Below are 19,731 nucleotides of genomic sequence, written 5' to 3' on the forward strand. Positions count from 1 at the left end.
CACGTACTCAGGAGTGGAAGGAATAAATTCACAATTGCTCACAATTTGAGGACAAGGACTGTCATCCATCCTAAACACATTAATTTTAGAAGGATGTGTAGCTACTTGTCATCTTTACTGCTTGCCTACTAAACTCCTTCTTGCTTTCCAAATTCTAAAAGATCTGCTAGAGAGATTAATTTTCTTGTTTAAAATGAGGTTTTTCTTTTAAATAACAACTTGAAAAGTCATGATTTTTTCCTCGCTGCCAAGTCTGCTTTGCTGTTAGTCTCAATCCCATCTCTTAGCTGTATTGCACAACCTTTAGAGTGTGCAGGTGCTGTAGCAGATCTGATGCCTGTTTATGCTGAGGCTCTCCTCAGTTTCAGCCCACTGCCTGCCTTGGACACTGAGCGAGTTCCAGGCAGCCGTTCCAGGTTTGAATCCAGTGGTCTGACCTGCTGCACTGCCACATTAGAACCTTGCTGTGTAATGCCCCAGGAGGGTGAGGGACAAGTTTTGTTAAGTCTTGTTCAAACAGCTTGAAGTTCTTTATATATGTTTTTGAAAGCAGAAGGCAAGCATTTGTAGGCTATAACTGTATAACATGATAATATTTCTTTCTGAATGCTATAAATATCTTGTAATACTTCTAGTATTTATGGCTGAGAAAAACACCAGCAAACCTGCAAATAAGTATGCATGGAAAACAGGTATTGGATTTCATTCTGTTTCTGTGCTAATCTGTTTTCCCACCTTACACAAACATTTGCTGAGACTTGTAGAAGAATATGTCCATTAATCTTAGCAAAACATACATAGTTAATTGAGCTCTAGTCACAGATTCAATCTGTTGTAAAAACAACCCCTGATCTTTTTGTTTGTTTGGGATTTTGTTGGTTTTATTGACATCAGAAACTAGATCTGTCCTGTCACTGGAACTAAGAAATGTAGGAATTAAGAAACTTTCTAATAGAATTAAGAAAAACTAGGCATGCTGTCTTCTCTCAGTCATACATCTATAGTGTTTTCCTATATTCCTCCATTCAGTAGTCCAGCAAATCTAGACTAGTCTCTTTAGATTTTTTTTTTGGTATGAATATGTAAAGGAGTGTGTGTGTGTATTTCTTGTTTATACATAGGTATATGTACACAAATGTTGAGGGGTGTGTTAGGATGCAAGTTCAGTGAAATGTCACTTTTTCCTTTCCTAGTTTACATGGTGCTTGGTTTTGAGGGCAGTGTATTGTGCACTCTTGTTAAAAAGGTGGTTTTTACAAATCAGAGGAGCTGAAGGCCTAAATTCAGCTCATACAGCATGTAAGAGATGAATCATGTTATCATTTTATTTCATTTCTCCTTCTGTAAAGTGTGGATGATGACCTTTAGTTATCTGTATTCTGAGTGTTGAAATCTGTTGATACAGAAACTCTCTAAGGTGTAATTGTTTTTGTAGTTATGTAAGTTCTGTTCCTCAGCAAATTGCTTGTATCTGGGAGATGTTTTCATCAGGCATTGCCTCGTGTTCCTGGTGGGTGGACCCTAGAGCAAGTTTAATCAGCAGGGCCCATACTCATTCCCTAGCTCGCTTTTGAGGCAACGCTGCTGTGGTTCACTTCAGCTGGGCAGAGCAGCATCTTGCTGCAGAGTGAGTCAGCAGCAGTCTTGCTGTGACTGTCTCAACCTTGAAGGTTGCTTCAGCCTCTCTCACACTGGCTAACATCACCCTAACACCTTCCATTATGTCATGATTAATGACCTGGATTGACCCTTGCACTATTTGGGTCCTATTCCTGCTTGTGCTATGGACACTTGACTGACAAATTTTTTAATCCTACCGTGCTCTCAGTATTCATCTGTGAGATGCTGATAAGGGTATTTTCACACTGTTGCATTTACATTGTATGTTCTTATATTTGGGCACTAAGTTTTTGCTTCATTGTGTTGGAACACAGATTACTAGTGGAGTTACGTCTCCTTTTGAGTGGAAAATTGCTGGTCAACAGCTTGGTAAAAACAAAGAACATTAGCAAAGAAAAATGGATGAAAATGAAGGAAAGATCAATTTGAGAGTGAAGATTATAAAATTATATGTGAGAGTCAGGAAGGAAGAAACTTGAGTTTTTTCCACTTGTCGTAGAAAACAGCATTTTGGAAACAACTTACTTTGTTACACTTAGTATAATTGTACTTAAGAAAAGTCAGTCATTACAAATGTTAATCCTGATCTGAGGCTATAAACTCAAAGGGACTCTCCTAGAAATGCTGTGCTTGGAGCTTTCATTGTTAAGCTACTCGAGTCACTCACTTGGTCACCTTCCACAGGAGTCTGTTAATAATAAACATTTGGTTTCGTTCAACAGAATATGTCAACATGCTTTAAAGCTTGTCAAGATGCTTTAAAGCCCCAGCATCTGCATTGGAGGAAGCAAAGAGGGATAATGCCAGAGAAATTGGCATTGAAAAAGACTGTAATTGTGTAAGGCATTGTTCATAGTGGTGATTAAATACCAACATGGGATCAAGTCATCATCTGTCAGTTCCTCCCCTTTTACCTACAAAGTAGGATGAACACAGCACATGGCTTAGGTCTTTGAAGCACTGCTGGCTTTAATGCATGCCTTGTTTGTTGCTTGGAGGGTGAGTCTGAACTGTTACCCAGAGCTCTACAGGCCTTGCAAGCGAACATAATAAGAACATGTTATATTCTCTTGCACCTAGTACATTATACCCACAGAGCAGCATGGAAACCCTGCTGTCTGCCCACCCCCTTTATCTATGAAGGTATCGTGACAGCAGTGCATTCTGCTGCTTGCCATTTTGGAAGGCTTTAAAGCAGACAGCCCCATATTGTCATTTGGAATTAGAAAAAAGAATGATGTATTAAAAATGTGCATTATATTCATCGGTTTTATGGATTGATGGGCCTTGGTTGTAGACTGATCTGTTTTATCTGGACTTGAGACAGGGAATTTGTCCGGGAAATGTCATTAAACTCTACAAGCAGTGACAGCAATGGCCTTAGATAGGGCTTTTACACAGACACATTTAGTGTGGACCATTTGTAGGACTTTATAACTTAAGGAGTAGAATGTAGGTAGAGCTTGAAAGACTCAGGTGGCTGTCTTCAGCAAACATATGGTTTCTGGCCTTATCTGTAAGGGCTGCACAGGCATTAAAATTTTCCTTGTATACAAATTTTAAGATTTAGAAGCTGTTCTTCAACCACTTCTAGATGAATATGAAAACTTCAAAATTTCAGAGATTCATGCTGGAGAATAGCTTGATGGCACATTAATAACTTGGTAGCAGATGGGAGTGGGAGGAAAGAGTTGCTAATAGTGGTTCTGAAACAAGCAAAGCTTTATAAGCTTGAAGCAAGGTAGAACGTGCTAGCCAGCAGTCTGTGGTTGTTACTGACCGTGCCTTTGTCTCCCTCTCTCTGATCTGGGACATGGTCAATCTTTCCACATGATAGTTTTGTCAGAGTTACTGGGTATTGTAATTTGAAAATGGCATTTTCCATTCTGAAAGTGTTTTGCTGAAGTGGTCCTGACCAGCTCTACTCCTTAGGTATCCAGCAATTCTAAGAGCAAACCAAGATGAAAATGCAGGAGCAATTTAAGATGTGGTTTGTTGCTATGTCTGTTTTTAGTTCTACCTGTAAGGGAAAAGCAGTTGAGAAAATTCTGTTCTGTATCAGCGGAGCAAACTGTGTGTTCACTGCCATAAGGTTAGCTCTGTGACACCATGGAGAATAACTCCTTGCTGGGCAACGTGAAACAGATTTTTCACTGATGCTCAGTACTGTAGCTCCCCCTTGGACTGAAAGGAGAGGTCTTCCCCAGGATTTAGAGAAGACATGGTGTTAAGCCCCAGTTTTTTGTGCTTCTGCCAAAATAACAGGTTTAACCGAACCTGGCACGAGTTGCCTGTGATACTGGTGTGTGGCTGTTAATTAATGACTGAGCTTTTAATGGTTATTTTGGCACTGCTGCCAAAAGAATTTAGCTAATAGTCCGTTTGATTTCTGGTTTTCATAGTTACTCTAGCCATAGAAATTTGTAGGTTTCAGGAATTATCTTGCCTGCTGGTTAAGATTTAAGGTACATTCACTTGGGAAATGAGCTGTAATATATCATGAATGTCTATCATATTCTTGATTGGCGTGGATCAATCAGCTTTGATTAAAGAAAAAATAAGTATAAAGGGGTGATACTTCCAGTTTGCATTGAGGATGTAACAAGAGATCCCTTTCAGCAGTCTGAGAACATCAGCGCATTTAAAGGCAGAGGAGAGAGTTAGTCAGAGAGTGAACTTAAGGAAAGAGCTCAGAAAAAGACGTAGGCTGGGCCTGTAGCAGCCTAAAGGAGCTGCTACAACCTGTCATTCATAAATGGCAATTTATACATGCTCAGGAGGTGGTGGAGCCTTCTCACTGTTTTTACAGAAAGGGCAGAAAAGTTACACAAAACCTATTTAGCTGTTTTTAGTGTCTGTCATTCAGTCTGATTTTGACTCCAGAAACGAATAACAGAGGCATGTTAATGTAATATGCACTCTCTATAATTATTTTATTTCAAACCTTTTAAAGTTGCATATTTTAAAACAGCTGATATTCTATTTTATATTTGGCTCAAGTTTGGGTTCTAGATGAAGGAGTTCTGGACTTATCCTAGCTAGTGTGTCCTTTACTTGCATGTTCATTCTTGTGACACCAGCAATTCCAAGACTGTGCCACCGAGCAGAAAGGAAAAATCAATTATGCCAAGAAGGGAGCATGTACATACTTCAGCAATTTGGTGCCCAGGAGAAGAAAAATCTGCATGTCTGCTGATGTCAATCTTCTTGATATGGTATTTTTGTAAATGCACGTGGGTTGCTATTTCTTTTAACTAGCTCAACAAAAAATAAGTTTATTTTTAGTGTTATAAGCTTCAGGGCATCACAATTAGCAGATCAAAATTGCCAGTTGGATTAGTCAACCTTCTGTTTGCTTTAGCAGAAACTGTGACAGTGACATTGTTAGCATTCCCACAGGTATTTTGGAATATTCATTAAGATCAGTTATAGGATCCACTTTTTTTCCCCCCCCCAATTTTCATTATTTTTGGTTCTACAAATTTAATTTTTCAGCTGATGGAAAGGAATTCTGGTCTGATGAGCTCATTTGCAGTAACTCACCTGCAGCTATATTAGTATAAAAACATTTCTATTAAACATGTGATGTATCTTGTCTTACCTGAATTACTGCAAGTAATTCAGTTCCCATGAACATCTATCGCTTGGACTCCTTTTGCTGACACTGCCAAGAAGTTTGTCAGCAATTCTGGGGGACTTTCAGAGTAGTCTGAAGTCTACTCATTTTGCAGGGCTGTTAACTGCTGTTGGTTTCAGTCTAATGGCTTTATTTGGAATAGAATCAAGGTGTGATTGACAATATCTTGAAGAAAATGCATGGAGAAGTATTGAGAAAATAGTTAAATATGGTATAATTTTAGCAAGAAGCTGTCACCAAATTAACTATTCCAAAATGAGTTTTTAAGAAAGCATTTTGATGAATGACAAGACCTAGTGAACAAATGGATGAGCTCCCAAGCCTATTTTTTCTCATCTATAAGCACTTTGCTATCACCTGCAGTGTCTTTCAGCATAGTTTGAGCTACCTGGGAAGGACTTGCACTCTCACATCACAGACTGTATCTTGGATTGATGCTGAGTAGTGCAGAACATAGGTTATTATTTAATATATATGTATTTTTATCCTTTGTTACAAATCCTCTGACACAGCATCAGACTATTCAAGCATAAATTATTGAATGTACAGCTCTAAAATAGTATGGCCTTGTGTGGACAAATTTGCACTGGGTTAAGCTGAGGACTGTTCTGCAGGTGAACAAACCCCTTGCTATAGATGTCTAAATGTTGAAAGTAAAAAATAAAAAAAATTGTGATCTAGCTGTGTGTTAGTGATATTAACTGAACAATTAGTCCTCTGTTCTGCTAAAGCATCTTGACATAAACGAGTCACAGAATTCTCATGACTGAGCTACTTTTGCCCAACCCTTTATGAAAATGTCTTTCTAAGGACATAAACGTAAGAGTACTACAAATAAAAAAAGATTTAGTGTCTTCCTGGAGCTTTTATTTCCTCTATGGTCTGCACTGGTCAAGCCACAATTCAAATAGCTGATGATGAAAGAAACAATGTGCTCATTGAACCTGTTTGCTTTGTCATTTAGGACTGGCACTCACCTGAAAGCTGGGTATGTCATAGGATAACAAGCTTCAATAATTTCTAGTTGAATATTTTTTTAGAGGCAGGAGGAGCACTTATATTTTGTCAGTAGGATATTATTGAATTTTTCACCCTTTTCTCTGCCATTTTCAAGTTCATTGTGCCAGTATTAAAAATAATTTAGGGAGGTTTTTTTTTTTTTTAATTTTACAATTTATATACTTGCATCTTCTTACCAGAGGAAGAATCAAGTGGTATCAAACAAATACAGTGAATTTGAGAGCCCCACATGTTTAGATGAGTCTGGATTTCAACCCTACAGCTGCTGCTGTGGCATGAAACAGATGTCATGTCAGCCAGCAACTTCAAAGGGGATTCCCTAGGCATGAGCATGTGGGGAAATTAAAGCTGATACTCTTCCCCAGGGGAAGTTTGTTCCTTCTGTTTCTCACTTGTGTTCCTCATCAGAGTCTGTTCTCGGGTCTGCAAAAGCTGTGCTTGCCATGGCACAGCCTGGTTTAGTTCAGGTTTAGAGACTTCTTCTAAGGTTATTTGTCATTGGATTTTCCTGTTCTGGGTTGTTTCTTTTGGGGTTTCGTTTGGGTTTTTGTTGTTGGTTTTTATTATTTTATTTTCGTTTGTGCAGGGATACCAAAACTTCCTAAAATCCATGGTCATGTTAGTATAAGATTTTTTTAGAACTAGAAATCTGTAATCCCTATAGAAATCAGAAAGTGCTCTAGTGGTTGATGCTATTTTCCCTGTATTTCTTGCTTTCCTAACTACCTTTTGTTCTCTAGAGCTAGACAAGTTAGAAATGGATCCAGATAGTAGACATAGCTGAGGAGAGAAGCTGTAGAGAGAAATATGCTGCATTTATGAAAGGATGTAGCTGTCTGTAAGAAATGGCTGCAATAAATGTAATGAAGAATTATTAAAAGGTGTTCAGAAGTGTGTTCTCCACTTGCTCAGGAAAATATAGTCAACTCTATTATTTAGTTTTATTTCTGTAAAGTCTCAAAAGCTAATGCTCTACATGCAAACTGTAAAATGTTATGTAAGACTTATATGTGCACACACATTGTATAAAAACTAAAATATCTAACATAGTTCAATTATTTTGGATAGCAAGAATGAAAGCAGTTTTTAAAATTTATTTGATTTCCCTGCATTCTGTCCTGTGTGTCCTGAACTGATAGTTACCTACTGTTTGACTGATATTTGACCTGCTGGTTTAAAGATAAAAGCTTTGCATGTCTTGGCAGATTTCCTGGGCAGTTCATTCATAATGCCTTTAAATTTCCTAGTTACTTTTGGCCAGGTAGTACTCTCACACTTCTTTGAGATCTGAATGTGTGAAAAAAAGCTTCGAAGTGCCTTGCCCCCAAATGCTGCTCAAGAGTGGCTTAACAGTGTTGCAGTACTGATTGTTATCTTGGTAAAGTTCATTGAAAATCAGATTGTTTTTCTTGTGTGTAGGAGACTTGTTCCTTATGAGCATTTTATAATTTCCCCTTTTCTCATTTGTGACTCCCACAGAATGTGTGTATGTCAAAGACGAGCTAGAAATCCTAAACTTACAAGACATCCCACTGGGAGTTAGTTCAGACCTGAGAACACTGAAGTAAACACAGCTTGTTTCACATGAAGTGTTGCAAATGCATTATGTTCTTTAAACAGTTATCTTTGCAAATTCTTTAATAAAATCTAGCCTAATTTCAATTAGGGAGATCTAAAATGCTCTGTTGTGTGTTTTCAGCATAAATGTTTTATAGATTTACATATCATGACCGTTTTCTAAGGTACTCTATTCTATCATCTTACATTGTTCTAATAATAATTAGGACCATAATATAAAACATTATAGACAAAATTCTGCCATGATTACCCACCAGCCTGCATCAAATCACTCTGGTAAGTAGGCTGAGGAATTTCTTGTCATATTATACTTAGTGCAAAACCACTCCAGGAAAAGGGGTATATCACACTGTTGCTATTTCCATGTTCCTTATTGGATCTGCTGTTTCTTTGGTAAAAAAAGTCGGTGTTGCTGGAGAAGTTTGAGACTACAGAGGTATTCAAGTATTGGCATTTTAAACACCTGTGCTGTAAATTGAGCACAATCTTGCTGCATGCCCTTGGTACATGCAGTTAAACACCTACCCCCTCTGACACCTACGTCTATTGAAGTGAAAAAGGGTTTGTTCAAGTGGAGCAGTTGGTTCTAGAACTGGAATTGTAATTTTAAGGCAAAAGATGAAAAGCATTGAATATGCTACTGATTTTTATTAGTGGTTATTTTTTAAAGTAAATGGAATCCTTAAATTGCCCTAGCATTGCGTGATATGTAAGAAAACAATTCATATTAGCTAATATATTAATTAACTTTTGTAATAAATGTTCTGTGAATTTGTTGAAATGGCTGATTTGTTTTGCAGTTCCCAGTGAATCTATTGAGTGAAATAATTTTTTTTACTAGATTGCTAAAGCTTGTTTACTGCTACTAAAAATCTAGAAACCATTGATTGTTTGATGTAATTGCTTCATTTTTATGGTTTGCAAAATCCTAGCAAACTTCAACTGAGGCTGGTGAAGGAAGGCAACACAGGATTCCAGCAAGGGCATCTGTAAATAACCATACAGAAACCCAGGCACAAAGCACAAAAAATAATCTCTGGCCTGTTGTCTGTTACCCTTGTCAAAACTGTGAATAACAAGGCACTGAGCCTGAGTGCCAACCACTGCCTAACTTGGCACTGCCCACACTTACACAGAACTGGAGACAGCAAAATAAGTCAAGGAAAACAGGTCTCTGATACTTTGGTAAAAGCCAAAGAAGTAGCTATATATATCTTCTCATTCGTACAATCTGCTCTATCATGGTGATCATCTGAGCTCCAATCTTCACAAAATCCACAAAGAAGAATCGCAGAAATACAAGGCAACAGTGCAACACTCACCCCATATCTTTTCCTGTAATGTAGCAGAGATATCTAAGAAAAACAGCTTATCCAGCTGAAAGCATTACTACCTGGAAGTTTTTTATTCTTTAATTAAAATGCTGGATTGTCAGGAAAATATCCCAACGAATGGAAATAGACTGCTTAGGCACCCTTTGATCTGAGCTGGTGTTGATCTCCATGTTGGCTAATGAACCTTCCAAGATACATCTTTTGACTGGGTATTGACTCCTAGGGTGCTATGGTAAATGACAAGAGTTTTGGTGTGGTTAGTTCTTAAAAAACCCTCCTGAAGAAGCTTCACAATGAACTTTGGCCTCTAATTTTATCATTAAAATGTCGGAATTGCATCTGAAAACAATTTATAATCTGCCACAGAACTCTGTTTTGATATATGTTTTGTTAATTGAACTTCTGAGGATGTGCAATTCCAGTGTGTCTGTTTAAGGAAGCACTGTGGCTCACCTGGTTCATGTATTCACAGCTAAGCTCAACTCTCATCTTTATTCTGCACAGCACTGCTATTTCTACTAAAACCTAATCCATTATTCATAACTGCTTCTAATTTTGCCCTAACTTTGAACTGGAGATAATTGGAACGTCTCCAATTGTCTTATATGTTCACACATCAAAGAACATCAAGTCAAAAGTTAGCATTGTTCTTGTGGTATATCTATGTGCATGTTTTAAAGAGTGAAGAAATATTTTTTTGTTAGTGATACTGGGATATTCCACTTTCTTCTTTCAAAAATAAATGGTAATGAATTTGTAATCATAGGGAAGAGGTGCCATAGGTTATCATGCCAAATGCTGCAGATCTGAGTATTAGTACAAAACTTGTTACAGGCAACAGAACTCATCTAAGTAACTTCAGTAGGTTTTAGATAAAGCCCCAAATAGTGTTTAATGTTCACTGTTACTTAATCCCTCCTTTGCCTTTGGTACTGCAAGACAGTTATGCAGAAATTGTCAACACTTGCAGGTATTCTAGGTACCCTTTATTTGCTTTTCTTATGTCTGTTTTGTCCTTTCCCACCCCCAAACTCCACTCAAATTCAGATGAAACTGGAAAGGAAGGGAAAATGAGAAGATTCTTGCTGTTCCAGCAGTGGGATTTGCTGGGTGATCCCTGGAGGGCTGCAGTGTGCATGGTCCTGCTGTGCTGAATTAGCCTTTGATGCGCAGCAAGTTTATGGCTTGAAATGACACCTGTTTCCTAGGACACTGACAGTGTGGCAAGATACAGAGATTCGGCACAAATAAGGGATGTGCTGAGTACCTGAGGCTTTGATACAGCTGAGGAGAACAGGGTTTAGATTTGTGCTGAAGATTGCTGCTTGAACTGCTTTGCATTTCAGCTGGTTTGAATCTGACCACATTAAACGAAGGAAACTTCGAGGCTCCAGCACATCACATGCTGAATTCCTGCTTGAAATTTTACAAATATCCCACAGTAACTACGGTTGTTCGAACCTTCACGGAACCTCACAAATGTGGCAGTGCCTTTTATTCCTGCAGCCCAGTTGCAGTTACAGCCTCTCACTAGCATGTGCTTGCAGATATTTGCAGTGTACGAAGTGCTGAAAACTTTTTTGGGGATTATCGTGTTAAACGCTGAAGTGCTTTGATGTGTAATTTACAATAAAGCATGTTGCTTTTTATCTAAAATCACAAGTCACTATTTTCATTACTGAGCCAAATGGTCTCATCTTTTTGTTACTATTGTTCCTTATTTTTCCTTCCTCTATATTGTATTGATACACTTCGTTCAAAGTCTGGTTCTGCATATATTTTGTGTTTTAAATGCAGATAAAAATTGCCACACCAAGAGCAAAAATTCAAAGATTTTGCTAATTTTTTTTTTTTTTTTTAAACTCGGAATATACTATCTCTGAAAAAGTGACTTCTAATATTCTACACACTTAGGAGCTCCACTGAATTGAGCACAGCACTCCAAATGTTACAGCACTGAAGTTACATCCCAGGTTGATGCATACAGGAATTTACTCTCTTACACACACTCAGATTTATCTTAAAGTTGCCCATTGGATTTTCTGCCAAGATCTCTGGTCACTTTAGAAGACAACCAAAGTTTTTACAGACTGGAAGTGGTTGATGTATCTTCATTGGCAGGAGATTAAAAATACAGTTTGAACTGGATTCAGCATTTGCAGGCAACAGTACCTATAACTGAAAATCTAGTCTCTTGTTTTATAAAAAGGGACCATAGTTCTTGTTTGCACCTTGCAATTCTCCTTTTCGTATTGTCAACTAATAAATAGTACAAGATGTTGATTAAAATTTTTTTTTTTCTTCCTCCCAAAGAATAATTTATACCATTCCGTTGGGCAGTCAGGTAGTTTACTTTAAAGTCACCTACTTGTTTTCAGAAATTATTATTGTCTTGCTTTGTTCTTTTTTGATTACTGACATTTTGTATTTTGACTAAATTACAATTTGAAATATTGAAGTACTTAAAAAGGGAAAGATGCTTAAGAAGTCTATTATGCCCAAATGCTCCAAAATATAGTTTTGAAGCTTGATAGCTTGAACTTTTCTGTGACTTTGTTTGCTGTTATATGCTTATCAGTGAGCTTACAGGTAAATTCATGGCTGACTTTTTGTATAGAAATAAACTTGTACCCTCAGTTGGGTGTTTGAACTCTGGTCTGAGAAGTGGTCTGGAATATTGCAGTAGAATTAAATAATCTGGAGTTTGCCTTTGAGGAACAAAATAGCTGTTTCCAGAAGTTACAGCTGTGGATGAGTCCAAACACTACAACAGTTGAAGTCTTCTTGCTTTGGCTACAAGTGGATGAATTTAAAGCATTTTCTGTAACTGTGTTGATTTAAAAATATTTTAAAAAGATTGAAATAGTAATTTAACTGCTAATGATATTCTATCTTTTAAAATCATGGATCAGGTCTTTAAAATTTGATGGTTTACCATTCACATTACAAAGCAAGCATGCTTACACTGCTGTTACAGTAACTATAATGATATTTCACGTTATTTTTAGTCTAGCTTTTTTCATGCTTAAATATCCTTAAATTCACTAAAGGCATTTATGCTCAAAGTGTATGAACAGGAGTTTAGATTCTGTCCCTTTTAAGTACAAAAGGCTTGAGACACACTGTTGCTGCGTTGTCTTTTACCCACAAGCAAGGACCTCTCTTGGGCATTGGCAATACATGTGGATTTCTTTCGAGAAGTCTGTGAGGTTTTGTCTGTCTTTTCCTTTTATTTATTTTTTTTTTCTACCCATATGAAAAAGTAACCCTTGTTAGAAACAGCTAGCTGTCAATACAGTCCTCAAACCTGAGCTGGCTAAGTAATCTGCTCACTTATCTGATTGCTTTGAGAAGCATTCCTGTACAGCTATGGCAAATGTCCCAGCATAATTTTTCATACCCTTTTAGTGATAATTTGTGCTCAGTTTTCAGCTGCAAAGGACTAAAAGAACATTTCAAGCCCACACAAAGTCTGACGAGAGCTCGTGACTGTCTACAATTTGGAACAGCAGGCTGCCTGTTCCCTGTTGCAGCAGGGAAGATGGTCGGGATTTGGTTTATTTAGGGTTTCTTTTTTTGCATTATTCAAATACAGCTGATATCTACCAGGGAAAATCAGCAATTATTTATTCTGCTACCATGAAAGTAAATAAAATAAAAATAATTTGGTAAGACTATGAGAAAATAAGAGGGTGAGGGTGGACTGAAGATGCAGAGGAGTTTACTTCTTAATATGGGGACAATAAGGAAAGAAAAATCAGCCCAGGAAAGGCATCACTCACCTTATAAGCTTTTAACCTTTCCCCAAAGGTCTGTCCTGCAAATCCCTTGAAGTCCCATGTTCAGCTACCAGCATTTTTTGCTACCCATCTTTTCCTTCCCCTCCTTCAGCCATCTTCTTCCCCCTTCCCCCACTTGCTATTAAAAGGAAAGCTGCTGAGAGCTCATAAGTAACAGACTCATGCTTTCAATCAAAGGAGAGAGCTGAATAGCCTTCCACTGAGAGTGAGTGCAGCGGATCTGGAGTCAGGGCCCCTTCATTAATGAGAAAGGAATCTGTTCACCTTCTGAAATCTTTCCACTCTCCTCAAGCTGCCTGAACCACACAACTTGCATTTCTCATAAATTTCCCTACTGTGACCACAGTTCCATGTCTCTCTCTCTCCCTCCTCCATCTCTTGAAAACTAAACATGCAAAGATGATTTCCCTGCTCTTGCTGCGTCCGTGATCTTTCTTTGCTTATTAGGAGATGCCATTTCAAGTTAATTTCTTTCCCTGGCCCCCAAACCCTTGAATTCAGTGAAAAAAAATAGTTAGGCTTAGAATTATATGCAAGAAAACATGATATTTGCATCAGGCTCGCCAGGCATCTGTGCAGTGCAGGTCCAAACACTGGTTTTGATTCTCAGGCTCTGTGGTTTCCCCTGGCAGTTTTTTCACTCAAACATCTTGTTTCGGTTCACACCAATTGAGTTTTGTCTTGAGTTTATAGGGGTTACAGTGAACCCTGGAAATTCAAATGCGAAGCTCAACTGGAGCAGCTGCTGTCCTCTCTTTTGTTCCAAACTACATCACCACCTCAGATGCTAAAATCATCCTTACCTCTTGAAACTTAGCTTGGGTTTGGTGCAAACCTCATAAACCTAGCATGGTACCTGCTTTGTTTGGGAACATTTTATTAGCTCATTTATTAACTCATTTTTTGACTAATTCTATATCATAAATATGAATATGACCTCAACAGTTTACCACGTCAGGAGGTGTATAATTTCATTTCACACATTGTCAGAAATAGAAAGCCATTCTTTGTCATTATTTAAAAAATATATTTTTTTACTGCATCTGTATCTGTGCTGTCCATGATGTGAAAGGAAGAGTTACTATCAATGAGAGAATAAAGCAGTGGGGGAAGACATCATATATGATTTCTGTCAGATGCGTCTCAGCTTGCACAGAACAAGTATCCAGTTGTTATTCTCTGGATGGTCTTAATACTTTGGTCTGGGAAAAAACATTTGGGTAGCATTACTGCTGTGATCACATAGGTAAATATAAATTACTTTTCTTGTTAAAAGTATGGGGGAAGATGCATTGTAGGTAGGAACATGAATTGCAAAGGAATGGGAATTGATTAGAAATGGGTGTTTTATAGATGCAGCGTAGCTGAGCATTGGTTTAGGTTTTGATAGTGCTTTTGACACGAGGCGGTTTCAGTTCTCATTCTTACATAGACACGGCTATATTGTGCTCAAAATTCAGACTGAATAGCCAAATTCAGATTTCTTTTGGTCTTTAGATCCATTTCACTTCAAGAGTTATAATTTTCTATTAATGTATAACTGATAGTGAACATTTTCCTGTTAATCTCCCTGGTGGAGCCATGTAGTATGATTTTTTTTCTACTAAGAAAGAGAAAATAGTTTTGATTGTTGAGTTCTGTTTGCTATTTCATGTTGAGGTTACACACAGCTTGAGGATATAGTGACTGACTGACTGAAAATCTGACTGAAAAGTACATAGAATTCTTGAATAAAAAAGAGATATCTTGTCAGAACAAGCCCTGTGTGATAAAGATTTCCATGGCAGAAAAGAACAAGGAGAGAATGTACAACTGGAATACTGTGTATGGGATGTTAATTGCTGTGGGTGCTGATTGCTTGCTAATTTAAACAGATATTGTGTGTGCTCAAAACCAGGGTAGGAAATGCTGGCAGCAGCTTTCTGTGCCTGACAATCATGTAAAAGAATATTCTGTGATTGGAATTAGAGATATAGCTCTAAGATTATGGGCGCAACCAACAATGTTTCCACTTGGTTGTTGGTTATTTTTCATGCCTTAAGAAACTTAATTGAAGATTGGAAACAATTAGGTCAGAACACAGGGATGAAGGTCTCAGGAGCAGTAGTGCTGCAGCAGTGCATGAAACTGCTGATGCATCCAGAGGACATCAGTGCAGCAGGCGACTGTGAAATGTGCCCAACAGTGTCAGCTTGTTGTGACTCAGCCGCTGGCACACTGACAGACGAGTGGTGAATATCCTGAAGGCTGAGTGTTTGTGCTCTTCCAGCTGTTTGGTGGCAGTGCCTGCTGGCAGGCTCCAGAGCAGCCCAGGCACTAGAGGGGAAGAGTTTGCTTCTCCTCTCTGGGCTGGTCTTTGTACTAGCAAGCTTTTATCTCCTTGACATCATTTCAGGGCATAGAAGGGAGCTGCTGCCTGCCAGGATGCACTGTGCTCGGGCTGTGCTCTCTGCTCCTGGGACCTGGCTGGCCACTGACCTCTCTCACCTGCCTGGGAAGCTCAGCCTCCCTGCCCAGCCTCACATTCTGGTGCTCCCCAGATGGCTCTACCACCTCACAGTCTGTCTGGCTACTATTTGCCCTTTGAAAAATTAAGAATTCAAAGTTTTAAAGTATAAGACTACCCTTCTCTCTTTGCTCAGTACTAGTGTTGCTTTGAAATGTAGGCAGTGTTCCGTGGTAGTTCAAGGACGCTGATGAGACTCTGAGTTAACACTCCCAACTCGCCTGTCCTGAGGGATCTGCATGTCCGTGTGCTCCAGGAGTGCCTTGGGTCCATTGTGCCACAGCAGGCAGCAAGGGGGTCTTGGCTGCAGCCCCCAAACTCGGTGTGGCATTTGGGGAACCTGGGGAAGGCAGAGGTGGAAGGAGCTGTGCTGGGTCATGCACTGGGTGAATTCTTGGTCACTGGACCTGTCACTGGTTTCTTCTGAACATTTGACTTCCATTTTGCAGCATTTCTTGGCCTCACCCCTCTGGAAGCACAGGGATTGTTTAAGTCCCCGTGGTGCAATGACCTGCTTTTTTCAGGATTTTTCCAGTTAGGATCACTAAGAAGAGCAAAACTCCTAGGCACAGCTGAAGCTCCTTGCAGTGATTAAAACTTGTGCATTGCTGTAGCAGCAAATGGCATGAGAATTTTCAAGGACTGCTTGATTGTGAACTGTTCCCTGCAGATGGGCCCAGAAGAAGTTTATTTAAAACTTGTGTTCCTATTTCAGTTTTCTAAGGGGGAAGAATTCAGCCTCTATTAAATTCTGCCAAATAGAAAATAAGTTTTAGTATCATCTATCTCATGTGCTCTTATGATTTTAGAATTGATTAAAAACTTGTTTACTGTTACAGGGCCTGCTCTGAATTTTTCAGGTAGGCAAAGAGTGTGATCCTTTGGATTATTTAAGGCTGTGCTGGAACAGTTACCTGTTTACTTTTCTCTTGGTACTAAATTTCAGAAAAGGCTAAGAGAGGTAAAAATGATCTCTGTTTATTCATACAAAACATCTCTGCAAGCCCCACTGTTGCCCTACAGGAAGGACCATCCTTAAACCAATTTAAAATTTGGGGCCGTAAGCCCAGAGCCTTCTGTTTTGTTACTGGTGAGATTAATGAGTCAATGGTCATGGCATTAATCAGTGACTATGGTGCAGAACAGAGTTGCTAAACCTGTGGTGAAATTTGAGCTTGCTGTCATGGGAACAGAGTGGGGAATGCAGCATTTGGGAAGAGCCAGCCTTACCTGGCTGGGGGAGAGCCTGGTAAGGGCACCTCAGCCTGGAGCAGTGGTTTAGTGCTGATTACATCTGTGTGTGTGTGCTGCGTTTAGTCTTAATTTATGGATTTTCCTCTATCCTTTAACAAGTCTGCTAGAGTCTGTTTCCTAAAAGTTCAGGTCAGTCATCACATGCCTCGTTATTGGTCTGAGTGGTGAGAACGTACCAAGGAGTAAGGGCAAACTCCAGAACCCCTGAAGTTTCTGAGATGCTGTCTTGGTCCAGCATGACTAAAGTCCTAAATTCCTCTTTACTCAGTTCACAAGTTTAAAGAAAGGAGCTGTTAGCAGTGTGAACAGCTTTTACAGTGCAGTTCTGAGTCATGACACTGGAAGGTGCAGGGTAGATGTAATGCCTGAAAATTTGTTATTATTAATTACAAGAGAGGACTACTTCATGCAGATTCTCCCTTTCTTGCATGTACTCAGCCTGACTTCTTTATTTTTATTGTTTAATTTGTGATCAAAACAGGAAGATGCTGCTTTTGTTTAAGAAATCCATCTCAATTAAGAGATCGTTATTTCTTTCTTTAGAATACACAAATCAAATTTCATGGTCTTATTGAAGGCAGAGAATCTTTTCTCCCGGGTATCACCAGTCTACAGGGAAAGCTATTGCACTTTAATATAATTCCTGAAACATTAATCACAGGGACTAGCGTTTTGCAAGAGGCAAAGCTTTCGTTGTTTACAGTCTGTTAAGCTATTTATTTACTGTGTGTTCTCACTCCTCCCTTAAGACCTTCAGAAATGAAAAATATGAGGATCTAGCAGTTCCTTTACTCATTTAAGTATGCAAACATGGTTTTCAGAGCTTTTTTTCCTGTGGTAAAAGCAAGGTCAAAAGATGTGAGAGAATATAACATAAAATAATGTGTCCAAACTAGATTCTGGTTATAACTTGTAAGTGTTCAGTACTGCTGTCTGGTCTTAGTCCCAAAATCCATACGGATGCCCCACAGCACAAGTCAGAGAAACTTAGCAATTGCTTTAATCTGTCCACAGTCTGTGCCCATTGACCTGGGTACGATGCAGAAGCAACTTGGGTCTGGTCCTACCCCACCTCAGCTTGGTGTGTTTCTGTAGCTTTGTTTTCCTAACTTGCCCATCTACTGCAAGTAGTGCAGCATTGCTCTTCCCATTTCAAGCCACTGTCAAAGCCAGTGATAGACTTTTTTCAGCCCCATGTCTGCAGACACCAGTGGGTGAGATAAATCTATCCTCAGTGTGTTAGGGCTGTTGGAGTTTACTTTCAAACACCCAGTTTGGCTAAAATGGTTGCATGTGTTACTGAGATTTACAGTTTTGGGATTCAGTTACTCTGTCTTTTAGGGCTGGGTATTACTTGAATAAAAAAAAAGAAGCAACATGCACTTCTGTTATTGGTTGGTGGCAAAACCAGTAATGGGATGACTATTGCTGGTGATAAACATGGGCAGTCCCCATAAACACATTAGATTTTGGCCAGACTCTTTCTAGCCTGTGTTTTCCTAACCTCTTGCCTGATGGTGGATAAATTGTATTGCTATCCCTTTTGCAGATTATACTTACTTCATTTTACAGCCTTGTTTCTCATTAAAAGAAATTAATACTTATATCAGAAAAATAATTTATTTTCAGTCTTCTATTTTTCACTGCCAGTCTCCCAAACTATTTCCTTCCTCAAGGGATTTAAATCTATGAACTTCTAAATACAGATGCAGTTTTTTTCCTTCTGTTTCTTTTTAAGGGATTTAATTTTTTTTTAGTGCCTGTAAGGCTGCAGCCCTGGAGATTCGAAGCTTCTTTCATCCTCCAAAATGTCAGCAATTTCAAAGAAGTGGATTCCTGTACACTTCTTTTGACATGCTCTATAGTGCTTTTCAAACTTGACTTGGAAGCGCTTTCTCTGCAGGTGAGAGGGTGTGTGGGCAGGGAGCACATTTATACCTTAGACTCTGGCTAAAACAATCACCAGGGAGGGCAAAGCACCCTGACACAAGCAAGCTGTGCGTAGTCCAAATGACTGATAAAGCTTTTTGCATCTTCACCCGCTTCCTTCTGAAGTTTGCAAAGTATCAGACTCATACAGCTGAGAGCCAGCTTTAGGATGTCTTAGCTTTCTGTTCCTCTAGTGGGAAGACACATTAGTAACCATCAAACAAAAGCAGTGGTGTCATGTTCATTTCCGTCACAGTCTGTGATCTGCACAGAGCAAGAACTCTCAGCCTTCAACTAAAGTTTCTTCTTTCTGGGTTGCAAAGTACCAGGTGGCAGAGCTGGAGATTTGCTAAGGCTCAAGTGCAGTGCATCTCTTCAGTTAGAGCAGAAGATGATGGGGAGTGAAGGGAAGTGGGGAATGGAAATAAATCCTCTTCCTGGTAACCAAACCCAGCAGGGGCAATGGAGAGGCAATTGATAGGACAGGAGGAGAGGAATGTAGTTAACGCTGCCGAAGACAGCTGGGCCACTTACTGGATTAGCAGGGAGAAGGGATCAGGGCAGAGCACATGAACCTGCTGGGGGCAACAGCAGGAGGTGTGGGTGAGCTGGGAAATTAGTACATGTAAGGAGGGAATGCAGAAAAGAGGGTGAAGAAGTAGGAGCACAGAAGTGGGACAAGGCCAAATAGAGTATGCAGCAATCTTTGACATTAAAGCTATTTAAAACTTCTGAAAAGTTATTTTCTCCACACAGGTGTACTGCACATTACTTTCTCTGAGGAAGGAAAGGTGCTTCCCATGTTAATAAGAATGAAGTGTTTCAATGCGAATGTCCTCTTTGATGTGTATCATCTATTCAGGGCAAAAATATATGGTTGTGGGGGTTTTGTAAACAAAAATATCTGTGTGCAACAAAAAAATCTAAACATTTTTTAAATTGTATATTATATGTTGGGAAATGTTTACTTTTCCTGTTTGGTCTGTGCCCAGGATTTCATTATTTTATAATATGTGAAGAGTGCAGCTGTTGTACCACTTGGATTTTAATGGT

The 19,731-nt window shown here is 39.1% G+C and overlaps 2 protein-coding genes across 10 annotated transcripts in view; one reads left to right on the forward strand and one right to left on the reverse strand.

Moving 5' to 3' along the window:
- The window catches only part of LOC146435489 (pulmonary surfactant-associated protein A-like), a 287,765-nt gene that overhangs the window by 31,627 nt on the left and 236,407 nt on the right, over nucleotides 1-19,731 (forward strand). The gene's annotated exons all lie outside the window — the stretch shown is intronic.
- Nucleotides 1-19,731, reverse strand: part of RASGEF1A (RasGEF domain family member 1A) — a 154,196-nt gene that overhangs the window by 27,035 nt on the left and 107,430 nt on the right. The gene's annotated exons all lie outside the window — the stretch shown is intronic.

This window comes from Lichenostomus cassidix, chromosome 6 (genome assembly GCF_008360975.1).
Source record: "Lichenostomus cassidix isolate B80296 chromosome 6, HeHo_3.0, whole genome shotgun sequence".
Lineage (NCBI taxonomy): Eukaryota > Metazoa > Chordata > Aves > Passeriformes > Meliphagidae > Lichenostomus > Lichenostomus cassidix.